The sequence below is a fragment of the Tachypleus tridentatus genome, chromosome 13 (genome assembly GCF_004210375.1).
Source record: "Tachypleus tridentatus isolate NWPU-2018 chromosome 13, ASM421037v1, whole genome shotgun sequence".
NCBI classification, from domain to species: Eukaryota; Metazoa; Arthropoda; class Merostomata; order Xiphosura; family Limulidae; genus Tachypleus; species Tachypleus tridentatus.
This window is the reverse complement of record NC_134837.1, coordinates 120,991,345-121,001,250: the sequence shown is the minus strand read 5'-3', so window position 1 is coordinate 121,001,250 and position 9,906 is coordinate 120,991,345. Positions and strand designations below refer to the sequence as shown.

The window sequence follows — 9,906 nt, the reverse complement described above, 5'->3', positions numbered from 1 at the left end:
CTGAGTTTGTCGCCTCGAAAGAATTTTTTTGACAAACTTTGTAACAACTCAATACTTTAATTCAGGTAAATCTGTACCTACGAATTAGCATTATATTTTAAATTCAGTTTTTGTTGTCGTATTACCAATTTTAATATATTAATAAAAATAATTTCAAATGTTTCTCTACTCTGAATAAATTATAATAATCTAATATTTGTTAATTGTTTGTAATCAAGGGCGTAGATTTTTTACACCCAATGGGAGGATGATTTTTGCAACCACTTATGTGGACTGTTCAATTTGGAAATTGTTAATCTCTGATTACGTGAATCTACTGATAAACTGTTCATGTTGTTTGATAAAATACTAAACGATCTTTCTGTTCGTCCGAACTTTAGTATAGTGCAACAACGGAAAAGAGGGAAAACTTTATGAGTTGTTCGTGAAGTTAAATAAAACAAGTGTTCTATGTATGATAATTGTGAAATTATTAATTTTTAAAATAAGTCAGATAATTTATTGACATTTCAGAAACTTTTTACATGAGCTGCTACCTATTTTAAAGACATTAAATATTGAAAATTAAAAAGTTGTGAAAGACATAGCACAGAAATAATGAAACATACAGTTAATAAATAAAATAAGAACTACGGTAAAAGTAACGATAAACTGTACTTTAACATTTCAGGTTCAATGACTATGTATGGATATTGTTATATTGTTATATTTAATTGGTTTTCCATCTTACGATTAATAACTGAAAGAAGAATACAGTCAATAATAGATTATAAACATCACTGTAATATTTAAAAGAATCTTGTTTACACTTGGATCTTTTTATGTATGATTTATTTCACATTTTACTTAAAGGTCGACACCTTTAAGCTAACCCTAACATAAAAACAATAATAATAACCTACAAATCTTAGTGTTTCTTAAGTATGTTTCCAGACAAATCTAAAAAAAAGTTAAGGTAAAAAAATCACAGTCTTTATGCTTGAACGTGTTCTTGTACGGTATTAAAATTGGTTACAAACAAACGTATCCAAGTTTTTGTTCTACTTCTCTAGAAATGTATGACTTAAGGGCGGAAAAATTCTGGAAAATATCACATCACATCTTATGTGTAAATAGGTTTATAGTATTTATTTGTCTTCTGCTATATTCATACTAAGATAAAATCTTCCAGCACGAAAACCAGAGTAAACTCACTAACTAGCACGTAAACTATAAGCGGTAGAAAATATACAAACATGTTCTTCGTAATACAAATTTTTTATTTTACAATGAAATCTCATAACTTTATATTAGGTTTTACAGCATCATTAATATCATGATAATAGGCCCGACATGGCGAAGCTTGTTAAGGCGTGCGACTCGTAATCTGAGGGTCGCGCGTTTGATCGCCGTCGCGCCAAACATGCTCGCCCTTTCAGCCGTGGGAGCGTTATTATGTGACGGCCAATCCAACTAGTCGTTGGTAAAAGAATAGCCCAAGAGTTGGCGGTGGATGGTGATGACTAGCTGCCATCCCGTAGTCTTACACTGCTAAATTAGGGACGGCTAGCACAGATAGCTTTCGAGTAGCTTTGTGCGAAATTCAAAAAACAAACAATCAAGATAATAAAAAAACAGACAACAACTCTTACGATAATAATAACTCTAATGTGTATAAAAAGAAGTAGAAATTACAGATGTTGACAAGAGACATAATTAGAAAACTATAAACATTTCTTCGACTCAGTGTGAAAAACATCAGATACAGTTACTAACACGGTTCTAACTTGTAGTAATTTAAGAAAAACCCTTTTTGGATATCCTGTTAAATACAACTATAAAACCATTGATAGAAGATTCACATCTTCAGTCTATAAGAAACCAGTTTTGTGTTATTAACCATTTAACAATGTACAACACTGTGAAGATATTAAGTGTTTCGTCTTTCTTAGTGTTGACCCAAGCTGATGTCCATCATCACACAGCTTGTAATACTGTTGGGTCACTGAAAGGAATAGTGGACTCCGTTACAGAATTAGTAGATCTGGCTAGAGAGAGGATTTCTACTTTAGAAGGTAATATATTTCACTTGAAGTATTTTAGTTTACAGAAAACTTTAACATCTATTATAGTAATATTTATAACTACACACTACGTTAGAATGTTAAACTTAATATTACAATGTCATTGTTAATAATAATGTATGTTCAACTAGTTTACTGTTTTCACATTAAACATTTTATCCGTAACTCTTTAGATGTGTTTTCTACAAGCACACTTGAATGAACATTTTCACCAATTGTTAATGACAAACAAAACCGATCCTTTCAACAATCTCTTTGTGACACAGACGACGGAACAAAAGCCGCCTTTACCAGAAGACTGTGCCACCATCTATGAACAACAACTTAACCGAACCAGTGAAGTCTACAAGATTCAGCCACGATTTTTGAGCCAGTCGATTTCTGTTTACTGTGATATGGAGACTTCGGGAGGAGGGTGGACGGTAGGTGAACTAAGCTTTGTTTCGTGGTGTAGCTTTTAGTTAATTACTGGTTACTGGTTGTTTTCGGAAACATTTATTTAAAATTCAGCCATTATTTTCAGAGAAGAAAAACTATTTATTCAATAAATACAGTTATGTGGAAGATTTGAAAAATAACTTTCAGAACGAACCATGTTTAAAAAGAAAACTATTTGAACTTGTTAGGAACAAGTAAAGTTTTTGTTCCAATTTTACTTAAAATATTTAAGTTTCTTCTAACGTTTTCCTTTTAAAGTTTTATCGTATTTTTCACTGATTCCGTTCATTAATATATGTTATTTTATCATATTTAAATATACAGTTTATAAGATGCGTTTTCACTTGGTAATCATTTCTTTCTACTTTATTTTTTATACGTATATCAGAATGTGTATTTATATTGAACCTGACACTTTTATATGATTATAAACATATAACAGTGTTTAACAACACATTGAAATCCACTCTGGAGTTTGTGTTATAGGTTATTTTAAGTTTCTTGAGAAGTTTAGAGCATATTACTTCTTATTCTAAAATCGTCTTTCAAACATAAATTTAGATCATATGTTTGTTACGAATTAAGAACAATGCTACACAATGGGCTATCTGTGCTCTGATTACCACAGGTTTGGTTTGTAACACTGTGAGTACACAGACATACCACTATCCCCCTAAGAGCCAAATCATAAGAATGAGTTTTGTTTTAATTAAAAGACATATCAGTATTTTTACAGACAGTTTCCACATATTTTGTACAGAATAATGTTGAATAATACAGGAATATATATTTTAAAGTTTCATTTAAAGTTTTCATAAACTTAGTTATCTCAGTATTTCTTATTTCCAGTTGATCCAAAGAAGAGGAGATTTTGGAAAACCAGTTGAGAATTTTACAGATCGTGGGTAGAATACAAAAATGGTTTTGGAGATTTAACCCATTAGTTTTGGTTAGGTAAATCTTTATATACTTGTCTAACAGTTATGAACTGGCTTTTTCTTTCCGTGTTACTTACTATTATTTAATATAGTTAATTATTTACTATCTTATAAACTATTTATTTATTATATACTACGTCTGTTCTAGGAAATGACGTTATCTTCCCGTTGACAAATCAGGACAATATGATACTCCGTATTTATCTGGATGACTTTGAAGGAAGTTGAAGATGTGCTGAGCATGAAGAGTTCTTGGTACAAGCGAAAGAGAACTCTATAAACGTATCAAACGTACAAGGGTGACGCAGGTGAGTTTAAACTTTATTCCATATATAACAACCTACATTAGGAGGAAGAGGTTAAAGAGAACCTGACCCTCCGGGGTATGTAAATATCATACCTAAATCCCAAGAGAGAGAGAACCTACATTATCTGTTTATATATTCTTTATTAACTATTCCGACATTATTCTAAGAAATTATCTTGCTGTTCACAACAACATGATGTTCTGTACTAAGGATAAACTCAACGACAGAAACATTGATAGTTGTGCTCAAACCTACAAAGGTGGATGGTGATACAATAGCTGTCATTATTGCAACCTAAACGGTTTGTATTACACACAAGATGAGGTATATAGAAGTGTTATTACCTGGTATGATTGAAAAAGTGAACACAGTACACTAAAGACAAGCGAGATGAAAATAAGACTTGTGCAGTTTATTATTGGTCAATAAATAATAAATAAAATCTAAATATAGTATTCAAAATTGTATTTTACGTCATGCGTCATGATAGACAGATATCTTAACATATTTTATTATTTCTCTGTGTGTAATTATGTTTAAGTGGGTATTTTATCATAAACAAATAAAGTGATGTTGGTGAAAGTTTATGACTGTTATTTTAATCGAATGTGTTCTGAAGAACCTAAAATATTTGTGTTATAATTGAATTGTTTATCTATAAAGTTTTATTGTCCACAAAGTATTTAAGAAAAATGTCTTTAATAACCATAGAATATACATATTCTATATTCACATTGCCTTTTGTTTCTGTTTTGTTTGTACAATCAGTAGATATTTTCCCCTGTAGATGGCGCCGTGTAAAAATGTTTTATTATATCACGAAGGTCGAAACCAACTTAATACTGACTGTTTTCTAGTTGGCAGATTTTACTTGTGTGAATATTTTCCTAATTTTTGTGTTTTTACAAAATATAATCTAGAACCTTCAATTATCAGAAAGCTTTTTTTCATATTTTTCAAAAATCACCTCTTTAATTAAATCAATAATACTGCAAAACAAAGTTTCAGATCTCATATTGTATGTTGTTATTAGAAAACAATTATTAATGTTAACTTATAAAATTAGAAATACATTGAAGAAACAATGTACAGGTACGTTATATTTCTATCATATCGGATGTTCTTTTGATGCACATTATAAAGGGGGCGTGGCCAAGTTGTTAGCATGACAATGTGTGGTTCTGAAAGTGTATGGCTAATGTCTTACTTAAAAACAATCACAATTCCTATTTCATGCCGTTTTTGAGTTACAACTGTATAGGGCAAATTCCAATACTATAATATTATATTAAGGTAGTTCAAGAATTGCCGGTAGGCGGTGTTGATCAACAAAATAGTGAGTAAAGCTGGCTCGAATCAATAACATAACAACATATAAGTGTGTTTGTAAATTGTACACAAATGTATTATAAAAGGTAATTAACACAACGACTGAAACGTTTAAATCCAGTGTCAGTAATATTGGTGTTACTACTAACGTCAAAAAATAGAATATTCAGAGCAATGATTACGCCGCATTACAGCAGCCACCAGTAAAATGTCTTAAGTTCTGGATTTGTGTTGATGCACAGCGGTATAGAAACTTTATTGTGTCATATAATGAACATATACACAAGTATCAATATAAACATTTCTTCCAAGAAGGACTCCAGAAGATGTGGGTCAAAGGTAAATCCTCCTAACGGGTATAGAAGGACCCCATGTCCTCGATAATATAATATAAGTAAAAAGACTAAAATAGTGTGTGATGTCAGAAAAGAAATACATCAGGTAACCATTTCGATGTATAAAATATATGTTAATCTTATATATCCAGACTGTAACCATATTGGCTACTTCTTAAAGTAAACTGAGTAACGTTAGTGGTTACTGAACATTAATGTAAAATAGTAACTATTCTATATATCTGAAAGAACCTTAATGAGTAGTATTTGAAAAAATCGTAGAATATACTATATCTGAAAGTCGTATTACAATTATCTTCAATCTATACATAATTAAACGGAATACAATATTAGAATCATTATTACACAAGAAATAATTATTGAAACAGGGACCAGCATACAGATTAACATTTCTGTGGGTCCATCTAGAGTTAAACTATACAGAATTACAAAATATCTGCACAGTACTTTATTATTTCTAGACCTGAACCAACTTCCTAGTTTAATACGATGTATATATTTTTCTAATTCGATAGTTTCTGTGATTTGTAATTCAATTTGAAATTCGACCTGTCTCATTAACTCAGTGTTATTCCAGTCTATAACACATGTTTCTATCACATGTTCCACTTATATTATTCATTAACTTTTGATATTTCTATAGTTTTTATATTTCTTCATTCTGAGTTTTACCTTTCTACATATTTAGTCAGTGTAAGTTTGACCACAGATAAAAGGAATTTTGTAATTCCCACATTTATCACTTTCTTTCATCCTATCTTTAGCACTTTTCAGAGAAATATTTAATTTACAATGCGGAGAGAATGTTACACTATATTCTATATAATTGTTTCATTATATTTTACATATTATTGTAGACAAATTTGGAACATATGACAAACAAACTCACATGTTATCTATTTTGCATTTTCTTTCTAACTTTGTTCATGCGAGATTTCCAAAATCTCTTGTATCAGTGGTTGAACTTACAGTGAAAATGAATGTATATAACTAAAATTCAAGATCACGAAACATTAAAAACGTGATAGATAAATACAAAGTAAACTAGCTTGAGTAGAACACACGGTAGACACATCTCATGTTTCAGACGAAAGTAATGTATAATTGATAAATCAGGTAGAGTAGAAAGTTGAATTTAATATAAGTAGAAATAAAAGTAGAAAAAACATAATATTAAACAAGGAAGCTGGTCTAGGTATAGTAATAGGAAAGTACCGGACGTATATTTTGTATTTCTGGATAATTTAGGTTTAGAAGAAGCCACAGTATTGTAATTAATTAATTTAGGTAGGAATCTTCTCAGTCACTGCTGTGTGTGGTATCATATTACATCGGAACATATGTAGAGTTTGTTCAGGGTTGGTCATGTTTCAATAATCATTTATTGTGTAATATTTATTTCAACATTGTATTCCCTTTAACCGTATATATATATTACCGTTTCAGTCATACGAATTAGTGAAACCTGGTGAAACGAATCGGTGAACGGAAAGTTTTACATTTATTAGGGTTAATTGAGTACTAGAATGATTGGCCAAAGCCCACTTACTAACCTTAATGTCAGAATTTTATATTTCAATTAGAAATTGATATAACTTGTTTTGAAACGAATAATGTTAGATAATAGTAATATAGCATCAAACTTTGTTACTTAGTGTAGCTATAATCTCAGGTAAGAAGATAAAGATAAGCCAGAACTGTCAAATAATTTGATCACAAGTGACGATCTTAAAAGCACAATAATTTCAGGCCTTCCAGAACAGCGACCACTAGTGAGCAGTACTTTAACTATTACTGCGATTTATGGTATTATTTATATCTCTTTTCAGAACATTCACTGAAGAAGTGGAATACTTTTTTTCTTACTGTCGTTTTTTTATTTTTTAGCTATTAGGTGTAGAATATTTTACGAAATATCTTACCAACTGCATTTCCTGCAGTTATTATTTTTTGGGTATGCGGAACACAAGTGTAATATAATATTCCACGATTTTATTCAGTACCTATGGCTAAGGTTCTTTCATGTGTGTAGAATATTTACTATTTTACATTAATGTTCGGTAACCACTAACAAAATAAAGTTTAACTTATGAATTAACCACCAGGTCCGACATGGCCAGGTGGTTAAAGCACTCGACTTGTAATCTGAGGGTTACGGGATCGAGTCCACGTAATATCAAATATACTTACCATTTCAGCCGTGAGGAAGTTATAATGTCACGATCAATCCCAATGTTCTTTAATAAAAGAGTAGCCCACTAACATATATAATCTTCGTGTAGCGAAATTCGCAAACAAAGATAAAAAAATTAACAAAGATGGTTACGGAGAAGATATCTAACATTACCATAACTTTTATACATCCAAACGAGCACCTGATGTATTTTTGTTCTGATATCACACATTATGTTTGTCTTTTTTGCTATAATATACTGTCGAGGATATGTGGGTGACTCTATACCAGGTAGGAAGATGTATCTTTAACCTACATACTCTAGAGCTCTTGTTGGAAAAGAATATTTATATTGATACTTGTACAAATGTTCATTATATGACACAATAAATTTTCTATACTGCTGTGCTTTCATCAACACAAGTCCAGAACTTGAAATATTTCACTGCTGACTGTTAAAATGTTGTTGAATTATTGCTGTGAATAGATAGGTTTTAAAATTATAAAATTTATTGATATTGGTAAACGATTTATAATAAAATGATAATACTGTAACAATCTAATGGTCTTACAAAATATGATACAAAAGTGTTTTGTCTCTACAATGTTTCAGGTCCAGAACAAAATGTTATTTTCTACAGAACCTCTACCTGTATTAAATATTTTGTACATTTTGTATAAATTTCGTGTTATAAACATGACATCTTCAGTGTCTATAAGTTCACTTGTTATATTATACAATATATAATACGTGACCATAAATTAATTTATTCTTCGATAAGGTTAATGTCTATGATCGATTATTATGTAGGACAGTCTAATTCACTTTGATATACTGTGGACCTCTGGCGGAAAAACAAACAGAAATTGCTATTTTGAGAGTAAATGTTTTCTTCGACAAATTATTGAATATCATGAGGACTGTTTCATAATTTCATTGTTTCACTGATATAATTTAACTAAACCAATAAAATATAAATATGTATATATAAGCTAAACTTTCTGTACATAGCTTTTAAAAGCACTCATCTTCTGTGAAATTAAAATAAATCATCTTGTACGTAGTACCATGGAAACTGAATACGGATTTTAATAAACAGTGGTGGTAATGTCATTAGTTTAATCTTTTCATATTTTCTTTAATTCTGTATTAGTATTCAATATTGGTATTTTGACATATTAAAACGTCATTTGTAAAATAATTTATGATTGTAAACATAGTAACACCAGCATTACTGACACTAATTACAAACGTTTTGAGCCGTTGTGTTTGTAATCTTTATGATACATTTATGTAAAAATAAAAACTTATTAAAGAGTAACTTTCATAACGATTCACATTTTTGTTTGACGAACTTTCAAACAACGTATAATCTGAATTAATGTGTGAAAGATTATTTTAAAATAAGAAGTAATATACTCTCAACATATCAGGAAACTTAAAATAAATAACGGAACAACAGTTCGGCACTCAAACAATCGGGCCACGCCTGTTTTGAAAATATATGACAAATGTTATACCATAGAGCACCATCGTACAGGATAGAAACATAATACACTCGTATGTTGTTTAACAAGAAATGTTGGTTGTTTTATGTAGTTTTATTTTTCTGAGTTAACATTAATAATTGTTTACTAATAACAACATAAATTATGGGTTTTAAAAGTCTGAATTATTGATTCAGATAAAAAGTAACTTTCAGAAATATTTATCTTGATGATTTCAGTTAAATTGTTTATTTTAGAGAATGATCGTTTGTTATCAAAATTAATTACAGGTCGTTGTTTCTTATTATATATAATTAATGATATGTAATCACAAGACAGATTCAGTATTGTTTGGAGGCTATTTGCTGATGTATAAGTTCGTATAAATTGAAGTGTCTAAGTTACAACGTAAAGTATCTCTGAAATAATACAGGTGCTGTGTCGAATCGTGATATTTTTAAGCCTTTTAACACAGCGCCATCTGAAGTGAAAAGATTTATTGATTGTAGAAACTAAACAGAAACGGAACACTGTATGTTATGTATAAATTCAATCGTAAACATTCATCAAAATTACTATTTCTTTATGGTAAAATGTCCACTTAAATATAATTACACACAAAGAAAAAAATAAAACATGTTAAGACTATTTCTTTATATTATCTGTCTATCATGACTTATGACATAAAATACAATTTTGCATAATATATTTAGATATTATTTATTATTTATTGACCAATAACAAACTCCACAGGTCTTATTTTCATCTCGCTTGTCTTTAGTGTACTGTGTTTACTTTTCCACTCGTGCCAGG

The 9,906-nt window shown here is 29.9% G+C and overlaps 1 pseudogene; it reads left to right on the top strand.

The window, feature by feature from the left end:
* Nucleotides 1-1,888: 1,888 nt before the first annotated feature.
* Nucleotides 1,889-3,410, top strand: LOC143236266 (techylectin-5B pseudogene; annotated as a pseudogene).
* The last annotated feature ends 6,496 nt before the right edge of the window (nt 3,411-9,906 follow it).